The sequence below is a fragment of the Callorhinus ursinus genome, unplaced genomic scaffold, assembly GCF_003265705.2.
Source record: "Callorhinus ursinus isolate GAN/ISIS: 27379988/994484 unplaced genomic scaffold, GSC_fseal_2.0 scaffold29, whole genome shotgun sequence".
Taxonomy (NCBI): Eukaryota; Metazoa; Chordata; class Mammalia; order Carnivora; family Otariidae; genus Callorhinus; species Callorhinus ursinus.
The window spans coordinates 6,055,337-6,077,732 of record NW_027397091.1 but is presented as its reverse complement, the minus strand read 5'-3'; the positions used below and the strand labels follow the sequence as shown (position 1 = coordinate 6,077,732).

Sequence of the window (22,396 nt, the reverse complement as noted above, 5' to 3'; positions counted from 1 at the left end):
CAGGAGCCCCTGATAACTGAGTTTTAATAGTAGAAAAAGAAATCCTTAAGACACAGGAATAACAAAGGAACTCAAAGCCAAACAGTCCGCGGTGGCAGAGTAGATTCTCCATCTTAGAGAACTGGGCTTTTAATGTTCTAAGAAGATGGGAGAGAAGGCCTAAGAACTGGGGGTATCAAAATGGTGAAATCATAGTCTCTGCAGAAAGCCACTGGTTTCCACACTTGAAATGCCGACCAGGAAAACTCAATCCAGACTATCAGGGACAAGGTGAAGAAGCCAGCAATTCGTGGGGCCCATTGAAGGAAAAAATGTCAACCAGGAAGAATAAGGAACCCAAACCAGCACCGTGAGGGAGGGCAGTCCCCAAATTCATAGTACCCTTTTAGATGGGTAACCAGTTCCAATAAATTAAAGCCAAAACTTAAAAAGGGATACAACCCGTAAAGTCCCTGCAGAGGCCCAGCAAATTCAGACTGTTTGGATTTGCCACAATGCAAGGAGGTCGTGATCCTTATAGATGAACAATTCCCACTGAACATGAACTCAAAGTTCAAAGTTACAAGCCACTCAAGTAAAATGCAGCACTTGTTTAACCTTGTAATTTCAGGTTGCCATTGGCAACTGAAGTCTAAAGAAAATGAGTAAAAGGTGAGATGAGTGTATTTCTAGGTCACAATGAAAAACACTCCAGACCTAAACAGAAGTAAATTGGATAGCTCATGCCAATGTGGAGGAATACAATTAATTCACAAGGGGTATAAATTCCTGACACTTTTAATCGAGTCCTGAAGTATGTTGCATGCCTGTATTTTTGGGAGATTTTTCCTAAACGATTATATTTGCCTGAAAATGATATTAAAATTAAGTCTCATCTTTTGAACAAAGACCAACTAGCAATAGAGTCCATTACAAAGGGTTAGGAAGACAATCACAAATTAAACTGTTGTCATCGATCTATACAATTGGATAATTCATTGAGGGATAGATAAGATTCTCTTTCCATGAAAGGTGCTTGCATCTTCCAGATATGACCTTGGGCAGCTTATTTACTATCTTGGAATTGAAATCTCCTCATATATAAAATGGAGATAATAATGACAGCTTCCACAGGTTGTTGTTACAAGGTTTAAATGAGATTATATATGCTAAAGTAATTAGCATATTGTGCTTGCTTATTAATTCTGGATAACTTCATTTCTAAAGGGAGAGGAAAAAACATAACTTGCCTCTGAGAACAACTGGAACCCTAAGTGGTCTTTGTTCTTTCTAGTTATATCATTTAAGTCATTATTGGGTCACCGCAGCGCAATTATGGCATGTGTTGGATCTCACTTTTAGACTATGTTCTGGGCTGTTGTTGATTTGAAGCATTTATCAACAAATAATATTTTTGAATACTCGATTGGTGCAAGGCCCCATGTTTGGTGCTGTGAAGAATGAAAAATTTAGAATCTGTCCAGGGTGATAAGAGATAGTTATGTGGAAAATAACAAGTTGGGCTGAATGGGTTCTAAGACAAAATATACTATGGATGTTGAAAATGAAGGTTGTATTGGGAAATACCTTGTTATGGGAAATACTTTGTAGAGGAGATGGGACTTAAAAAGTCTGGGCCTTGTAGGATCTGCCAATATCCTTGTTATTATCATTATCCTGGGGCAGAGGTTTTCAACCTCCAACCTATGGCACATATAATAGATGATATTTACTAAGGGGATGGAGTTTTCTAGCTGTAACTTCCTTCTTCCTTGCGCTTTTTAATGGTACACAGCACAAGAACTTATCTTTGAATCCGCTCTAATACATAACAATTAAATCATTACCAATGTCTTTCATCTATAACTAACCACAGATTATAATTGAGGGGGCCTCACAGTCTGTGACTGAGAGCACTTTTTTAAAAGATGGTTGCATGTTAAAAGTGAAAAGATGGGAAAGCTTTACATCAGCACTTCTCAAAAGTTAATGTAGACATAAAGTACCTGGTGATTTTGTTAAGATGCAGATTCTGATTCAGTAGATCTGGAGCGGGTCCTGAGATTCTGCACCTCTAACAAGCTCCCAGGTGATGTTCTTGTTGTTCGTCTGAGGACCATTTTCTGAACAGCACCACTTTAGACAAAGGGCTCCCTACAAGGTGCTCCTTTTGTATATCCCTCCTCAACATTTTTTGGGGGGTTTGATTCATATAATAGGATTCTCTTTGTAAATCTCATCTCTCCATACCTCTGGAGGTTGCTAATGTTCAGGTTTGGATTCAAGGTGTTTGATGGAGGCTGTTGTGTGAAGGCAGAATGAGGGTTAAGTCTGCAGAGATGAAAGATGGAAGGATCCAGGATAGGCAGGCAGTGGATCCAAATACTAAATGCTAAGTAGATTCGAAATACTGAATCAAAAAGAGGAAATATAGAAGCTAGAGATCATGTGATTTACCAAGCATAGTCCCTACATGCATTTGCATTTTAAAATTTTATTTCATGTCAAAAGCCAAACGCATTGTGACATAGGTCTTATGTGTCAACTCCTCTACACAACCATATACTCCATGAAATTGCCCATGGAGGAAATCTGCTCTTAATACAGCAAAGAACATAATCAGATTCCTGTGACTTTTTTCCTAGCTACATCCCCATTCTTTCTTCACTGTCATTTCCCCAATATACCTCTCTTGAAATGCTTCAGTATCTTAGCTTAACCCATAATTTATACCTCCTTTGATTCTTAAGATGTATTACAGAACTTCTTTTGTAATCTTCTTACACGTGTCTAGAGATTACTGTAGAAACCTTTGAAAGGGACATTAGCAATTATATTGTCAACCTCTCTAAGACTTAGTAGTATTGGAAAGGGATTTTAGATATTATATAGTCAAACCTTTTCCTTTAACTTAGTATAAACCTGTGGCTGAAAGAAGTTAAGCGGCTTTCTCAAGGATACAGCTTGCTAATAGTAAAGCTAGGACCAGAACCTAGTTGATTCTCTTTTGTAAACTGACTGGATTAATGGCCTCAATGCCTCACCTTTCTCCCTCTCTGTATCCACAGCCTTTGCCTTCTGACCTTAAGTTGCTCTTACTAAAGTGGTAGAGGCTACTTCTCTACCTTTTGAGTATGAGGTGGTCATGTGACTTATTTTGGCCAATAGGGTGTTAGCAGACATGGCCCAAGGGGAGGCTTGAAAAAGCACTTGTGCATTTCAGCTTTCATTCCTGTTACTCTGCTATGGCCATGGGAACATGCCCGGTCTAGTCTGGTAGAGGAACATAACTGAGTCACCCCAGTCATCCCAGTCACACAGTCTGAATCGTCCAAGATTAACCAGCAAGTGGCCAGTACACTGATATGGAAATAAGTCCAGCTGAGATCATTAGAGTCACCTACCTGACCTATACCTAACCATAAATGTATGACCAAGCCCAGCTGAGCTCTACTCAGTCCAGATTGGCTGAACTCTGCAAATTCATGAACTACATAAATATTTATAATTGCACACCAGTGAAGTTTTGTGTTTTTAGGCAGTGTTATTGTAGCATGTCCCCCATGACCTCCCTAATTTCTTTCAAAATTGTGCATAAAATTCTGGGGCCTTGACGTGGGATGAATTGTTTGTCCTGTCCCAGGAGCCATACTCTTGTTGCTTTGTATATGTACCACCACCATTCAGCATCTAAAAGCAAATAATACTATAATGGGAGTCAATAATTTTGCTACCGGGCAAGCCACTTCATCTCAGTGAATGTCAGTGCTCTGGGCCTTGAAATTTTTGTGTCTGTCCTGGAGTATTCTCCCCTTAGAGGTGCCTACTATTAAGGCCTAGGAGTTTTCTATTTTTAGTGAAGTGCTTTCTGTAGGATGACTCAGCTGGGGTCTATCAGAGCTGGGAATAAAAATAATTGTGAGTGAGGAAAGAAATTTTTATTTTACCAAAATGAGTAATCACAGGCCAGTGACATCTTGTCAAACTGAAAGTTACCACTGTACTTAAAAATACCAAAAGATGTTTTAAATCTCTGAAGACCTGTGCTCTGAGCCAAAGAAGTTAAGAGACTTATAACTTTGAGTGAATGCACATTTAGCACATTATTAACTGTCATTCCTTAACCAAGGAAACTGAAGCCTACCACTCCAGAGTTTTAGTGCAGAATCAAGATCTGAACAGCAAACTCTTGCCACCTAATCCAGGGCTCCATCCTCCCCCCCCCATTCTTAGCCAACTCCCATTCTGTAAAAACAGAATTTGTGATGATCTCAGTAACCTGCCCTGCTGTGTGTTGAGAGTAGAATCACAAATAACTCTACTGTATTTTCCTGGCATGTCTAGGATTTTAGAATGCTTTCACAAAATAATTGGAAAGTGTCTTTTACTGAAAAGTGATGATGAAGGCAGGGTTCCATGGCATAGGGTCTTACTGACATGCTGCCCTTTTAGTAACAGGATATAGGCTCTTGGAAACAATAGGGACTCTCACCCAGCTGCAATTAGCCTGGTCTATTTCTCAGCCTTCACTGGGTTTTTCTATTTGCATCTGTCATGCTTAGAAGACACTGGCTTTTCACCCCCCACTATGTAATTCTTCAGCTTAGGATCTGTTTATTTGGTCAGCTGGCTGTTTTCCTGTTTGCCATTAAGTGCCGTCTAATTTAATCAGATTATTTCTGTAAAGAACCATATACTACGAGAAGGAACAAACAAATGAAAAATTGGAAGAAGAAAAACATCCCAGTTTACAAGAAAAAAAATCTCTTGGGGTAGAACTGATCTCGTAAATATTGCTAGTAAACTATAATGAAATATAGAACAATAAAAATAATGATGATTAATTATAATTTACTGAGTGCCTATTATGTGGCAGGCACTGTTCTTAGGACTTTTTTTTTTAAGATTTTATTTATTTATTTATTTATTTGACAGAGAGAGAGAGTGAGAGAGAGAGAGAGGACACAAGCAGAGGGAGCAGTAGAGGGAGAAGCAGGCTTCCCGCAGAGCAGGGAGCCTGATGTGAGGCTCGATACCAGGACCCTGCGATCATGACCTGAGCCAAAAGCAGACGCTTAACCGATGAGCCACCCAGGTGCCCCAGGACTTTTCATGTATTAACTAGTTTAATACATGTTCATTAATTTTGGAATCTCCAAATTCACATACCTATGGGGCCCAAGAAACAACAAAAATCTGTGAATTAGATTTAGTATAAGGTAGTCGAGAGGCACCAAGACCTGTGGCCAACTGGAATAGTATTTCATGTTTAAACACTCAAATTCAAAAAGGTATACATGTACCAAGAGTCAAGTAAAAGGCTCAGTTTAGTTTGCAGGTCACCTGTTTGTGGCTCCTGATTAGCTGCACTATAAGGAGCAAGGGTATGACAGTGAAGGATGATCTATGCCCATTGGTAAGAAGCTAAGAAAGACCACACCAGAAGAATGCTATTCTCTCTACCACATAAACCCTAAAGGAATCAATAAAAAGCCTCAAGCCAATTGAAATAAAAGGCCGTTCAAAGGCTAATTATTTTTAGATGAAGTGTGTATTTCTTTTCAATCAAGTGGAATGCCACCAGCAGGGAAGAATTGAATTTACATTATGAATTCAATTCCTGTACTGAGTCACATTAGAAACAAATGTCTATAGTGCAGATGGTGCACATGGCCATCTCAGATAAGGGCGAGCTCCGGCAAAACATTCTCTGGGGGATGTCTTGGGCTGGGATCCTTTGAGACATTCCAGAAGTGGTCACTGACACCTTATTCTCATGGAGGGTCCAGCCCCTGTGTGGGTCCTCCTTTGGATCAGAGTCTCCTCATAGGCACACACCTTTGTCTTAACTCCTTTTAAGTCTTACCAAAAGCATCAGTAATTATCCACCTTGAGCCCTAGCTAAAAACACTCTCTCTCGACTTAAAGCCTGTGCATTAAAAAAAAAAAAAAAAAAAAAAAAAAAAAAAAAGACACAGGCTATGTCAAAGGTCCTGGAATGAACTCAGCCATGCCCCTGGAGAACCCCCTTCTCCTGATCACCTAAAATTAGTTTTGGTTTTTTCTTTTTATAAATGTATATTCAAGAGTGGTTAGCAGTCCTAGGGTTTTATCAGGATAACTGATTTTGATTCTTAGGGAGAGAGTATTTCCTAATTATATAGTCACTCCATCTAAATATAATATTTATGTCTTCTAGTTAAATCACTGTGGTTTTATGTTGGCTGATTCCAACTTGATTTGAGATTAACGAGACAATTGTTCTCCTAGCCTCAGGGGTTTTGAGAAGTCTGATTGTCATTCCTGAATTCTCCACCCAAGGTGAAGTTGGAAAACTATGATGGAATTTCTCAGAGAACAAACTGACACAGGGCTGGGTAAAAAAGGTAAATGAGTGTCTGGGGCTGGGCTGGAACGAGGTGACCACAGAGGGCGTTCCTAGGCTACAAAGAGCAGCCACCCAATCTTGCCACCTAGATTGCTGCCTCGTGCATGCCAGAGGTTGCTACATCTGATTTTTTCAAAAGAAGCTGGCAATCTGGATTTTCATGTTAAATCTTCTGGTTTGTCAGTGTTGGCACCTAAGTTAGAAATGTATAAAACACTGTGCAGTTCTGGGGTGCTTGGCTGGCTCAGCTGCAGGAGCCTGTGACTCTGATCTTGGGCTCATGGGTTCAAGCCCCATGTTGGGTGTAGAGATTACTAAAAAAAAAAAATAAATAAATAAACTTAAAAAAACAAAACAAAACAAAACACTGTGCAGGTCAATTTACAACCTCCGAAATATCTGGGTAGTATATTCCATGAATCTGTCTTTGAACTTGATCTAAAAGTCTCCTGAGGTCTCTCCACTCTGGGATTGGCCTCCATCCTCTTTGCTGAATAAATGGAAACATGACTACATGGCCCTGGTGTCCTGAATCTTTGATAAGGCACCAATGACTGGGAAGGAGAAGACACTTCACTTAGCTCCTCTGGAAAGCGGTTGCTAAATAATTTGGGATGTCTCCCTATTCTCCCATTTCCTCATTTGCCAACTTGTGGTGATGTGACTGTGCTAAATGCATAGGGTTTGGGATGGGAAATCTGATAAACCTAACTGCAAGGTGTTTGTATAGAAATGTCTTTTTTAAGTCTTCTAGTCTAGATCCTTCTGCTGATGGATCCCTTTTTTCCAAGAGGTCTGCAGAGGTGATTTGGAACACAAAGTGTTTACTCCACTGACTTTATCATTGGGGTCTTATACAAGGGGCAGTCAATTTAGAGTAATTCTAGGAATAGCAGATTTGAATTCCATTATCTTGGTCAACAGAGAAGAAAATGACTAGTTATCCCCCAATCCATTCTTCCTTCCATGGGGTCTGCTGTGCCTGTATGGCACTGCCTAGGCAGGGACAATGTTTCCAAGCCCTTCTCACTATCTTTGCACCCAGGGGTTGACCGTTTGACCAGTTCTTGCCTCTAGAAGTCAAGGCAGGACTTTTTAGAGGCATGCGAGGTATCTCTATTGTTTCTTTCCCTTTTCCAGAAAGCAAGGCTCTAGAGGATGGTGGAGTCACATTATGAAAAGAACCTGGTTGTCTGAATTAGCATGTGGAAGCATGCTATCCACCAACCAGAAACATCCACACTGGACTCTGTTACATGGAAAAAAAAATAACATTCTATTGTATGAAGCAAGTGACATTTTGGTACTGTTTGTCACAGCAGCTAATGTTACGCTAACCAGTACATACTTGCATAAATAATTTATGTTGCATGATTTACATTAAGTTTAGGGGAATACTGAACATACATGTAGATATTATAAGTGTTTCTCCTATTAATGATTCATCTTTCTTAGCCAATTTTTATACCATAAAGATGGCCTCTTAAAGGGGCTTATTTGATTATTATGAATTTAAAGTAGCATGAGAGAATAATCCTAACAATAAATCTTGAGTACTTTATAGCTATAAGAAAGAAAGAGCTAGTGCTATGAAACCCAGGGGCATTATTACTTTCCACCATTTTTTATCTATTTCTCTTCTACAAGGAAAATGCAGGCATGAAAAAAAATCTCCCTTTTCTTCTTTTGTTATCACTGGATTAAAAGTGTCTATAGAACCTATAGTGTATGGCTATAATGAAGTTACTCTTATAAAGGCAGCCATGGTGACTTCAATTAAGTGCTATTGCAAATCAATGACAAAATATGATTGCTTTTTCTTCTGCTTAGACAACAAGGCAGAGCTACTCAGCTAAATCTTACTTTCTGCTTCCACCTTCTCATCAATTAACAATCTCCTGGCATGCACAACCCTGAGGCTACTTCCAAAAACTTGGGTGATTTCTTCAGATTGTCCAGTATAGAGGACTAAAAGCCCTTCTGACAGATCATCAGCATCCTTACTTACACAGGAATAAATGTCTTCAGGGAAAGTCTAGTAGGCTCTACCACATCTGTTCTGGTTCTTGGTTGGCCTTGCCAGCCAGAGAGCCACCATAATCTCAGATCATGGTGCACAACCCAATGCTTGCAGTACAGGTCTGGATAGCAAATGCCACTGAATCATGGCTCAATCTCAACCTTTACTCATGTTTTGGCCTTTACTCTCTCACACATTCATTAATTTATTCACTCATTTATCTAAAATGTAGTGAGTACTCTTCCATATACCTGGCACTGTGACTAATGCTAAGTGTAGAGATATGAATGAGACATAGCTCTAGTTTCAAGGAGTCCCCAGACCAGTGGGAGGATATGAAGCCTAAAACAATGATGTGATATGCTGAGATAAGTACCAAGATCAAGTTATAAGCAACATGCAATAATAGCACAAAAGAGTTTCCCTGTCCTTGGTGTCACAGAGTAAGAATTACCTAAGACTCTAAGTACCGGACATCATTAAACTCCAGTCCTTTTGCATACTTGTCCAAGTGACTGCCACCAAATTTTATCAAGGGCTGACCTGTGTCACTTTCCCCTTACTCTCTGTTGCACATACAATTACATTACAAAATCATTTAAAAAGGAAAAATATAAGAATTCTGAATTATGTTTTAAAGACAGAGCCATTTTATCTAATTGTATGCCAAGTAGAATAAAACACCTAAAAGTTGAAAATATCCCATGATGCAGCAGAGATCAGTGACCTAGGAATAGTGAAAAACATGATTACATGCATAAGTTTTGATAGTGCAATCCAAAATCCCACTCAGAAAACCTATCAACCTAATCCTTACCTATGAGTCCTAACTATGAATGACCATCTTTCAATACATGTCAATCAAAAAGATATGATAGAATTTTCAGCCATGGGTAGAATATTTCAGATTCCACTCCTAAGTTGTCTGACTTCTTCAGGGGTGGGGAAAACTTCCTCTGCTTAGCTCTTCCAGTTAGAATTAGATTGAAAATGTATTTCAACATTTTTTATCTGAAGAATATAACATACTTCTTTTGGTAATAATGATAAACACAGAAATGATTAGGGCAGGGAGAAGCAAAGTGTGTGAGGTTACACAGGACATCAGCATCACCTAGGATCTTGTTAGAAATGCAAGTTCTCAGGCCCACACCAAATATACTGAAATTAGGAACTTTGGGTGTGAGGACTCAGTCATCTGTGGGTATCATTCATGGCTGCTTCTGATGAATCCTAAAGTTCGAGAACCGCTGATTTAGAACATAAATAAGTTGTAGGCGACTCCTATATACACATATTATTGATAATCATTCATATATTTAATTATTAAGTTTTGCCAAGACACTAGTGTCAGATTTAGAAAAATATTTTGTAAGCCTAAACACACTTGACTATTGTCAAGGTACTTATATCAGATACAAGGTATTGGCTCAATGCCATCAAAAGTTGAATTATTAAGGCTATAACAATATAACCTTGGGGGACTTTTCACTCAATTCTGGAGGCTAACTATAGCAGTGAGTACCACTGCCCAACATAGAACTCTGCAGAATGACCACTGCAATGCAGACTGCCCTATTTCCAACTGCCTGTTTTCTCTAGTGGAGAGCATAGCTGGCTAGAAGGGCCACCCAGGAGTTGGCATATGTATACCCCAAGGGCCCTAACCCTTGGATGGAATAACTCTAAGATGCATGTTCTAAATAGTCCTCCAGAGTTCCCTACTAGGACTGAGCACCAGTTGCCCACAGTCGTAACTTACTTGATAACAAACACACATTTTATTGGCTGCCTTCGCCTTCCTATTTCACTTCCCTACCCCCTACTAGTTTCCTGGGATCACTTCTCAGGCACGCATTTTTATTTGATATTTATTTATTTGTTTAGTTATTTAAATCCACTATAGTTAACATACAGTGTTATATTAATTTCAGATGTACCAGACCCTGAGGCAAGGATGTGTGTACAAGGAATGTTTCTGAGAAGTGATCCCAAATGAGATCTATTCCTCACTTCTCAGAAACACTCCTTGTACTCACATCCCTGTCCCAGGGTCTGCTTCTGGGGGAACCCAAACCAAGACATTAACTTAGTTTGAGTTTATTAGCTGACATATTTTAGGTGTGTGCAAATTGCAGGGATTTTCGGATGGATGTGTCCCACTGTCTGATGCATGTGGATATTATTTGACTTGCTTATAAACAGGAGTTCAAACTGCTGTGAAATTATTTCTGTGAGAAGAGAAATTGATGTACTGGAGAAAAGAAAGGCTGAAATGTGCCCAGCATAGTGATGATGCACATTTATTTCCCTCTTCATCCAGCAGCATATGGAACAGTGGGATAAACCCAAATGCCAATTGGTTCTGCTGTTTTTGTTACATAACATTTCAAGCGAAAGAAAGGCTTTCAAGAAAAATTATGCTGAACACTGAGATGAATAAATAATGTGTGGTATAGTGAGCATATTCAAAGAGTTTATGCCATCAGAAGACCCAAATCTGGGTCTTCTGGGTATTCCAAATCTATTACTGCGCTGGATTTAATAACAAAAATATAACAATATCCTTAAGAAAATTGCTTTTGCATAATATCTGAATAATAACACCAGAGATATAATTAATGTATGTTTAAAGGAAAAGGCTTTTGCTTTAAAATAAATTTTTAATATCTAACTGTCAAAATGCATTTTCAATGCTTTTCAAATAACTAAAAAGTTAATTGGCATTTCTTCTCTTTAGCCTGCCTTTTAATCAAATGCTCTGTCTCAAAGAAAATGGCCCATCTCAACAATTAATGTTGTTTTCCGTCATTTATGTCTCAAACAGAGTAAGTGCATGATTCTTTACTAACAGTTCCTGTGCCTTGATCAAATGTCATTAATACAAATACACAAATTAAACTTGTTTGCTTTATGCAAGTATGTTTGCATTTCATACTTGTGAGCCAAATGCAATCAATATTTTCAAGTAGAAATGTCACTGATTAAGACATGAAACCTGATTTAAAATATAGTCTTTTGGATTAAAATTTAGTTAGAAAAATAACTGGCAATTTGGCTTTCTTTCCCCTTTACTCATCCACAAAGTATTGTTCACCTTCTTTTCCTACTCCCCTAAAATATTTATTTTTATGTCTAATATTTATTTAATAAATTAGTAACCAACTTGGAAACCATATAACAGAATACAATTACAGATTTGTCTGTCAAGTCAAACATGAACACCATGATGGTATGGACTCTTTCAAGAAAGTTAGGTCTACTATAAGGTCAAAATAAGGTGTTGGAAGTCAAGCAACTGATTGGAATTATTTAGTTTCTAATTGAATTTGGAAACTCATTGATGATTATCCTATCAGTATATGAACTCTTCTTGCGAGTTCTCTTAAGACATCAAGAAAATCATGTTCAAGAAACAAATGTGAACACACTGATAATATACCAATTTCTTGAAGAGAATAAGCCTTAAGATGCTTTTCCTGATTCACCCAGCATGGGTCCCTGTGGAGGTATGTGGATTACTTCAACTAATCACTGAACTGAGGAATAAATATTTATTGAGCATCTACTAATGTATATAACTGGCTCTAGGGAGTTGCTTGGGGAATCTTGAATAGTATATAAGTTGTTTCTAAAGGGTTAGAAACTTAAAAAATATATAATTGGTGAGCCAAGGCAAAATCCTATAATGACATGAGCTAGTCATGCAAGATGAATTGCCAAATCAGTGAGTATTATTGATTTGGGAATTGTGAATCAGAGACTTGACTCTGAGTTAATCCATGAAATCAAATTCTGCAGTTATCACACATAAAACAAACCAATAGCCAATGCTTTTAAGCACAAGGGTTTTCTTCTCCTAGGCCTTTAGTAACTATTCTGTAATGACTATGACTATGAATATTTATTGAACATTTATTATATGCTGGGTACTAGGTTAAGTAACTGGCATGGATTATCTTTGTGAATTGCCTCTTTGAAGTCTCCCATTATTCTAGGCAGTAAATACTATTATTATTTAATGGCAAAGTGACACAGCTAGTCACACAGCTGGTAAATAATGAAGTCGGAATTCAAACTCAGTTATTTTTTTTTCTTTTTTTTAATATTTTATTCATTTATTTGATAGAGAGAGACACAGCGAGAGAGGGAACACAAGCAGGGGGAGTGGGAGAGGGAGAAGCAGGCTTCCCGCATAGCAGGGAGCCCAATGCGGGGCTTGATTCCAGGACCCTGGGATCATGACCTGAGCCAAAGGCAGACGCTTAACGACTGAGCCACCCAGGCACCCCTAAACTCAGTTATTCTTTAAATGACAGTCTCCAATTACGTATAATGACCTCCTCTCCTACCAAACACTAGCAAGAGGCCTACATATTTGTATTCCCTCAATGACTTGTTAGAATAAAAGGCTGGTGGGAGCTTTTCTGTAGAATAAAAGAGGAACAAAGGGAAAATTGATATATATTATCACGGTAGGTAGACTGGAGAACAGGATATTATGGTTTTTTTTCTTTCCTCTCCTATTCCCACTGTGTTATCCAGGTCTCATCACATTCAAGTAGATATTTATTCAGTTGAATAATCCATAACCTTTGCAGGAAAATATTTTACTTGGTCTAATAGACTTCAACTTGAGTCTATACTGGAAAAAAAGACCTCAACAAGAAACAAGAAAGGTTTTTGACTTAACAGAAGACTGAGGTAAAAAATTCAAAATGTTTTCAAAAGATAGCTAGAAGGCCGTCTCTAGAAGAAAAAGTTCTCCAACTCAGCTGTGTGGGATAAAATCACTTTACAAAGCCTCGATCCTCAAAGTGTGGTCCTAGGACCAGAGGTATTGCCTCCATTCACCACAGACCCACTGTATCAGAATTTGCATTTTTAACAAGATCTCCAGGTAATTCACATGTATATTAAAGTTTGAGAATCATGGGCTTAGAGATATTTGTTATGATTTTCATAATGTGGAAAGAAAGCTGAACAAGTACAGGCTGGGTTATTTTAAAATATTTTCTATTTGTCAGCAGATGATATTGACCAAAAAAGTTCCAGATTTGGTGCTTCTTTAAGATGAATTAAAGCTATTGAGCCAATCAAGAATGAGCTCACTTTTCTTAACTGCTGGCCTCAGAAGTGCATGAGCCAGTTAGGAATAGGGAGGGGCATCTTACCAGAAACAGGCTGTGTTTTGGAGTTACAGTAATCAAGAGATTGGTTCAGACACAAGAATAGACTAGAGTTCACCAACGGAATAGAATAGGTAGCCCAGAAATTAACCCATGGATGTATGGAATTTTGATATATGAACATGGTGGCATGGCAGACCAATGGGAAAAAAAGAAATTATTTAATAGATGAAGTTTTAAAAGATGGCCATCTATTTAAATAAATATGAAATTTGATACTCACCACACACTACGTACAAAGATAAAATTCCAATAAAGATTTAAAAGCCAAAACTAAAACTTTAAAACTTTTAGAAGAAGTATAAATAAATATATTTCAGACCTTGAGGTATTTAAGTGTTGCTGAACCAAGCCTCAATAACTAACACTAAAGCAAAAATTAAACGCTTTAAATTAAGAAATTTGTTAATCCAATGACACCTTGAATAAAGTGAGAAACAAGTTATGAACTGACAAAGATGTTCACAACACACACATCTGAGAAAAGCATAAGATCGAGGATATATAAAAATTGCTATAAAGCAATGAGAAAAAAAACCTAGCTTAAAAAATAAGTAAAAAATACAAATAGGTATTTTACTTAAGAAACACATATGGCTAAAACCAAAGCAACAACAAACAAACAAAAAGAAACAATCATTTTCTTCATTCTCTTCATCAGAGAAAGGCAAAAAAGGCCTCAATGCTATACCATCTTATACCTATTTATGGGAAATAGTAAGAAGACTGACTTGAATTATCAACCATTGGCAAGTGTCTGGGTCAACACGGTCTCTCATATACTACCGCGGGAAATGTAAAATGGTACAATTACTTTGGAAGACAATTTCGTATCATTTTGTAAATTCATATTCCCTATGACATAGCAATTTCACACTTTGGTATACAGCCAAGAAAAATCTTGAACAGAGTTTGCATACTAGGGGATATGTGCAGGAATGTTCATAGCAGATCTGCTTATAAGAGTGATAACCTGGAAATCCCTAAAATGCCCATCAACAGGAGAGTGGATACACAAACTGTAATATATTCATGGAATAGAGTGTTAGAAGTCAAAGCAAACTGGGGCCACACCCAGCAATGTAGATAAATTGTATAGACACATATTTTATTTTATTATTATTATTATTCTTTAAAGATTTTATTTATTTATTTGACAGCGACACAGTGAGAGAGGGAACACAAGCAGGGGGAGTGGGAGAGGGAGAAGCAGGCTTCCAGTGGAGCAGAGAGCCCGATGAGGGGCTCGATCCCAGGACCCTGGGATCATGACCTGAGCCAAAGGCAGATGCTTAACGAATGAGCCACCCAGGCGCCCCTTAATTTTATTTTAAAAAACATATTAGTATATATACATAGAGAAAAGTGCACATATCATAATTGTAGTAGGTCGGTTTTTAAAAAGACTGCATTTCCTCACTCCTCACTTGTGCCCTTTTTGTGTGTGAATATAATATGGCAAAAGTGACACAGTGCCATTTCTTTAAAATGCCTCCTGTGCTTCCACTCTTGCTTTTTGAACCCTACTACCAACATGTGAACAAGCCTGAGCTTGCCTACTGGCAGATGAGAGACCATTTGGAGAGATCTTGTTGTTCTGAGGCCATCTTAGACTGGCCTAAAGCCAGCTGACCCCCAAACTTGAAAGACAGTCTGGCCAAGATCAGCAGAGCAGCATACCTGGCTTTTAGATAACACAAGTTTGAGTCCAATCAAGAACAGAAGAATTCTCACCAACTTATGACTAATATTGTATACTTACTATTTTAGGTCACTGAGTTTTGGAAATAGTATCAACAATAACTGGTACAATAAATGTATAGATTTATGGGTAGTTGTTTTGTTTTTTTTTTTCCCCGCAAAGTGACCACATCCATTTAACCAGCACCCAGATCAGGGAAAAGAATATTACCAACACTCCAGAAGTCCCCTTCTTACTACCTTCCAATCACTAGCCACCCTGTCCCCCACCCTATCTTAGTAGGATAGATAGCTATTCTTTTAACTTCATATACATGTAATAAATCACATATACTTTTTTTGTATCTGGCTTCTTTCACATAATATTTTGTTTGTGGAAACCATCCATTATTCTGTATGCCATTGTGTCCATTTTCATTGCTGTATAGTTAAATTGTGTGAATATGTTATGTTGTATTTATTGATGTAATGCTTGATGGACATTTGGCCAGTTCCAGTTTGGGGCTATTATAAACAGTGCAGCTATGACCATTCTAGTACATATCTTTTGGTGAATATATGTGCACTTTCTGTTCATCTATCAATATATTTTTAAGTGAAAAACATAGGTCTCAAAAGATTATATACGGTATAATACTTGATTATGATAAATTTACATATATTCTCATAGTTCAGTATGATACTTTTAACTTCATTTGATGCTATTTTATGAAGTTAAAAACAACTAAAACCAAAAAATAAAATACCACAGGAATGTCAATAAAATATCATAGGAATACACGTGCATATGATGTATATACATGTATATATGTTTGTGCATATATGTATAATGTATGTGGATTCATATACCTATGCAAATATAAAAGTACAAGAATTATACATACAAGATTGAGATTTACCTTGGAAGATAAAAGGGTGGGGAGAGAGAGGCAGGGATACCAGAGCGGGGAGAAGCCAGTGTTCTTGTTTTTGTGTTGTATAATTATTTCACTGGTATTAATTATATTATAAATAGACCAATATCATCTTGCGTGGACCCATGAGAAGGGTGTATCCCGAACTAAGGATTATTATTTATTCAATTCCATACACCTGATGTCTACTTAAACTAAACACGTCTAGGGCTACCAAAATAAAGTATGTGGTTAGCACCGAGGGGTCCCAAAAAGTCACCAATCCATGTGGTAATTTTATATTTGAAAAGACTGAAGACCATAAAGTGTAAGTGGCTTGGCCAAAGTCAATCATATATTTTCATGACATGAATCCAGTGTGAATTGCTTCTCGGCCTTTTGGCTAAGATCAAGTGTAGTATGAATCCAGTGTGAAAAAAGTACATTTTAGAAGTAGGGGATTTTCTCCTCTATTCTTTATGCTTGGTATGAATTCTGTTTCCTTACAAATGCCTCGTTCTGACATTGAAAGCATTGCCATCATAGGCTCCAATCATACATTACTCACTTGCTTCCTAAAATAAGATGTTCTTGCTTTCCCCCACTTGAAGAGTATTCTTTCTGAACCTTCCTATTAAACTTGCTAGAATGCAGAATGGAGAAATTAGAAAGGTGAGTTGTTCTGTCTTGTCCTGTTTTGCCAGAAACGTCATTAATTACAACACATTTCTTGTATTTCTTAGAAGTTGGAGGGAGTCCTGAGTCAGGAAGAGCTGGTGATTTGGAGTAAGTTCTGTTACAGCTGGGTGAACTTGGCCTTTATAGACTTCCCTCCCAAGTTTAAATCAAGAGAGGGATTTGGCCACAGAATTACAATAGAAATACCAGCATCGTTTCCCCATTTCTTATTGCTTACCTAAGAGCACAACTTGAAATATATTCTAGCCTTCACTTCTCTTATGAGCAATACTCTAGAACTGATGGTGGTGGGGAGGACCTGAACCCCACCTCATCCCCATTTCTGAAATGTCTGAATCTTCCTCCCTTCCAAATCACATGCTCAAGAATGTCAGGAGGGAAAGATTTCCAGATCAATTCTACATTTTGGTCACATCCCCTTATTAATCAGATGTTTTTGCTACTATCACAACAAAAAGAAATTCCAAATTCACTGTGCACACATCATTAAAATTTCCCCTCTCCCTATTATGTTATTTAAACTTCTCCTACATATCAATTAGTTTGAAATAATAAGTCTTTAGGCTATCCATTAATTGCTGCGCTGTAGACATGATCTGTATTTAAAATTACACAAGGAAAATTAAGCTGCAGCGGGAAGGAGCCTTGGCTAACACTGAAGGCTTCTTAGCCCTTCAGAGAAGCAAAAGGAGAGAATGGGGACAGGGAATACACAGGAGGCTCCTCTCTGAGTTTGTCATTCGCCAGCGTGGGATGTGAAAACAGACTGCTCCAGCTGTAGGCTCTTCTTCCTTGCTTTTCAGTTTTCATTTTGAATTCTTACTGTATTTGGTCATGCCCAGGCAGAAGAAAACGGTTGTCAGCCAAATGTCCTTTTCTAGTAGAAATTTATTATAAATAGTCTGAAGGCAACCGGCTTCATAATGAATTTCCCTACCCTGCCTTCCCCCTTTTCTGCCCGCCCCCCAACAAAAGCAACACATCTCAGTCTGTAATCTTGGGTAAGGCTGTGGGAGGTAAGAGGGGGTGGATGGAGGGAGAGGGGGAGAGAGACGAGAGGTGTCCCAGCTTACCCACCAGTGTCTTGACTTTAGTCAACGCTGTGGTTTTAGTGGAAGAAATATTACTTGTAGGGCAGAAGAGGTGGCAGGATTCCCTGTTGCTTGCTCAGAAACCCTGGGTTTTGAGAGTTCATAAGCTTCCCTCCCTCCCTAATCAAGGCTCTAGGCTATGCTGAAAAACATCCTTTGCGATCTGTCTGACCCAGTCCCGCCTTGCTAAGTGGTGGTTTCAACAAGTGAGGACCCTGGAACTGATTTTTAAGAACTGGAAGGAGAAAGGAAAGACGGAAAGAAAGAAAGTGACTCATGGGTGACATTTTTCATACTCTCCCTACCCAGAACAGTTTGAGTTTATGGATGTTTATTTTGCCTTCCTGTGCTCTTCCCCCCTTCTCTCTGGCTTCTTGTTTTTGCCTAGCCATGATTAATCATTTTGACTCCAGGTCTGGCAAAGCCAAGCATCACGGAGTCGTTCTTGCCCTCTAGTGGTGAAATGCTAGAAAGTACTAGAAATGCTGTGTGGTAAGTCAAAGTTTAGAGGTTGGGGGAAGCATTTTCTTTGTAGAAGACTTTGGCCAGAGCCCACTCAACCATATAAAATGTTTCAGTGCAGGAGACTGCTGGAGGGGCAGAAAGCATCCCATTCTGGCTGTCATCATTTAGGAAATTCATATAGAAGAGAATCTTTCTAGGGAAATGCTTTCTTTTCCTTGATTGTATTGAATTTTTATTTCAGAGGCAGTTATTCTTAAGTCTTTACCTTTCTCTCCGCAGTACAAGCGTTCATAACATCACTACTTATTATAGTCATACGCTGGAAACAATCCAAGTGTCTATCAACCATGGAATGGATAAATAAATTGTAATGTATTCAAATACTGTATAACAATGAAAAAGAAACCAACTATGGCTACATACAACAGCAAAAAAAAAAAAAAAAATGAAGCCAGATGCAGAAGACTACAGACCGTATGATTCTGTTAATATAAACTTCTGAAACTTCTAGAAAAACTAATCTCAATATTGACTGAAGTTAGAATGGTGGTTACTTCAGGATGAAGGTGATACTGATTGGACTGGAGCATGAGGGAAGCTTCTGGGATGTTGATAATATTCTGTATCTTGATGTAAGTGGTAACTATAACCTTTTAAGAAATTGTCAAACTATGCCCTTACAACTTGGGCATTTAATTTTTTCCCCTCAAGTGTTCACCTATGGACTAATATTCTATTTCACTGCCTACTATTCCTTTGATAAATGCTCTTTTTTTCCCTGGATAAGCCACTTCTAAGAAACTTCAACATGTATATGTGTTTTTGTGTTGTCTTTAAACTCACGCAGTTGTTAGAGGTTGTTTTTTTAAAGATTTACTTACTTATTTTTGAGAGAGAGAGAACGTGGGGGAGGGGCAGAGGGAGGAGCTCAAGCAGACTCCCCCATGAGCGTAGAGCCTGACCAGGGCTCAATCTCATGACCCTGAGATCATGACCTGAGCCAAAATCAAGAGTCAGACGCTTAACTGAGCCACTAGGCACCCCAGGCACCCCTGTGACAGGTTGGATACTTCCACTCAGCAGCTGTGTGATGCTCACCTTACCTCCAAGGCCCTTGTCCCCCCATTGGTCATAAGGACTGTTGCACTATAAAGACTTCTGCCCACTATCCAGGAGCAGTGAGAAAATCAGAGCCCACCTCCAGACACTGGGGGCATCCAGGGATGTGATCATGCTGTTGTACTAAGTTCCCATTGCCTATAGGATCTAGCACTGAGGAGGTAGAAATGGCAGGTGAACAGTATAAGAAAACTATAAACATTACAAGGGAAGAAAGAGCAGGGGAAATCAGAGAGCAAACAATGCTTTTGGAGGTTTGTGGTGACTTCTGGCATGTTCCAATCTTAGTCTGTAGAAGTGACCCTGCCCACACTTAACCATCAATCCCAGAAAGGGTAGGTGATTCTTTCCTCACAGTTTGCTTTTTGTTTAGGACTGACCCTCTGCTCCCATGACTTTTGAAGGTAAGGAAGAGGTGAGTAGAGTGGGTTTCCTGAACACCCAGGCCCGTCCTGAGAACACTGGGAACACCAGGATACAGTCAGCTGGGTCCTGCACATTGAGGATTCCCTCCACTTCTTGGAATGGGCCCCGACATCATTTCCAGAGCAAGGGGAATAAGGTAGTTGAACAGCGTGGGCAGTGTGGCTGTTCTCCCTTCCAGGGGCAGAGCCCAAGACAATAGACTCTTGCCTGGTGAGAGGGGGTTGGGTTTCCGTGGCTCAGTCCTGGAGGATAGCTTCATTGTTCATGAAGAAAAATACTCTGTAATGGGGCAATTTTCTCAAGTTCTCCAATTGGGGGTTAGAAAAACAATCAACATGTCTTTTGCAGGATATAACAAGAAGATACTCACTAATGTTGGTAGCTACAGCTTAGGAGTAACACATAGCTCAGACGTGGCTGAAATGCCAGAAAAATTAAGAGGCAAAGAAGAACTACAAAATAAAGAAAAAGGGAAATGGGATGGAAGCATAGCGCTGATGGGAGCAGGTGCAGTGACCGTGGCAGACATCACTAATCAATCATGGCAGTCTTTCAGGATGAGCCTAGATAGCCATGGAATCCTGATCAAAGTCCCAGACATCTACCACCATACATTGGAACTGGCATGCATAAAGCAAACCATGCCACTGGGGTAAGGCACTCAGGGACTGCAGGTTGGGTGGGCACTCAGGGTTATTTTGCAATCTGGTATAAATCCCCAAGCAACAGTCATCTCCTAGGTATGACCTGTGGAGGCAGGGCTTGTACAAGCATATACACATATCATAAATTATAAGGGACCTTGAACAACAGGAAGTTAGTAGTTATTAATGCTACTGCCTATAGGAGGAAGCAGTGTTGGTGGTGGTATGTGGCTGTGGTGGTGACGGGGGCTAAAGGGAGCGCATACGACCATCTAAAGGGGGAGCTCATTCCCCAGCTCCAGAGAAGTACTGCCAAGTGGGAACTTTGACACAAAATGGCTAGGTCTTCCAATATTCAAAAGAAGCCAGGAAACATTTTAGAATGGGAAATTTCCTGGTTTTTAAAAGTTGGGATCAAATTCAAAAAGAAAATAAAAGAATAACAAAGGGGCACCTGGGTGGCTCAGTCAATTAAGCATCTGACTCTCGATTTCATCTCGGGGTCATGATCTCAGGGTCTTGAGTTCAAGCCCCACACTGGGCTCCACACTGGGCATGGAGCCTACTTAAAAAGAAAGAAAGAAAGAAAGAAAGAATAGTAAAGATTAAAAACCCCACTATAACAATGTGTGAGTCAAATACATTGTGTCTGCTGGTTATTTCAGCCTGGCTGCCAGTTTGTAAAGCTCTGCTTTATAGAATTTGCTTGGAATAGAATTGCCAGAGACAGGGCTCTGGGAGCAGGTTGGGGAATTCTTATTCCCAACTTCTTCAGATATTTAGGATGAGAATCACCGATTAACTGCTCTGAATAATTTAGCCTTTTATCTTTTCCTGACCAGGTAAGGGGAGTCCAGTCTGGTTTCTTAGGAATACTGACCCCTGGGAGTTCCTATATATCCATGATTCATGAGCACTATTGGTACAACATCAGCCCCTTAAACACTGAGTACATTTCCTGACTTTGTAAGAGGAAGTAGGAAATGCGCCCATGGGTATTTTTTAGTGGTTTGCTTTGCCCTGAGGCCAAAGGCCTAAGGCTGTGACAAACATTAACAGCACAGCCCTTCTCCTTTGCACTCAACAAAAGAAGACTCCGCTGGGAGTCTCAATGGAAAGTTGCGGGACATTTACACACGTGTGTTTTAAAGAGACCATGTAGGCTAGTGGTTTCCAGAACATGAGTCTAGGGCCAGGTGCCCTGCTTCACTTCTCTACTCTGGCTGGTGGAGAGTTGCATGAGCTTGGGCTCCTAGCCAGTCGCCTTATCTCGGTTTCCTTGCATAACATCAAGGTGATAGAGTCAATCCCGCAGACACTGCTTGGACACCCAGAAAGAACTCAATCAAATAAGCTCCCATTATCTCAAAATCCTGAAGCCAGGGCTTAGATCGACTTTCTGGGGGGAAAACCCGGATGCAGGCAGTACCCGCTTGAATGTCTGGCTTCTCTTTTATTTCTCAGGCCACATATGACAATAGCATTCGAGCGGAAAGAGCTCCAAGAAGCAGAGGGTGCAGCCAGCCTGAATCTCTCTAATTTTCTCTCTCTCTCTTTTTTAAAGATTTTATTTACTTATTTGACACATAGAGAGAGCGAGAGAGAGAGAGGGAGAGAGCACAAGCAGGGGGAGCGACAGGCAGAGGGAGAAGCAGACTTCCTGCATGAGCAGGGAGCCCGATGTGCGGCTCGATCCCAGGACCCTGGGATCATGACCTGAGCTGGAAGGCAGCGGTTTAACCAACTGAGCCACCCAGGCGCCCCTCTCTCTAATTTTCTCGA

The 22,396-nt window shown here is 39.4% G+C and overlaps 1 protein-coding gene and 1 pseudogene across 3 annotated transcripts in view; one reads left to right on the top strand and one right to left on the bottom strand.

Annotated features, from left to right (window-relative positions):
• Positions 1-22,396, bottom strand: part of PLCB1 (phospholipase C beta 1) — a 722,355-nt gene that overhangs the window by 14,498 nt on the left and 685,461 nt on the right. The window lies entirely within an intron of this gene.
• On the top strand, positions 16,554-16,693 carry LOC112827604 (U2 spliceosomal RNA; annotated as a pseudogene).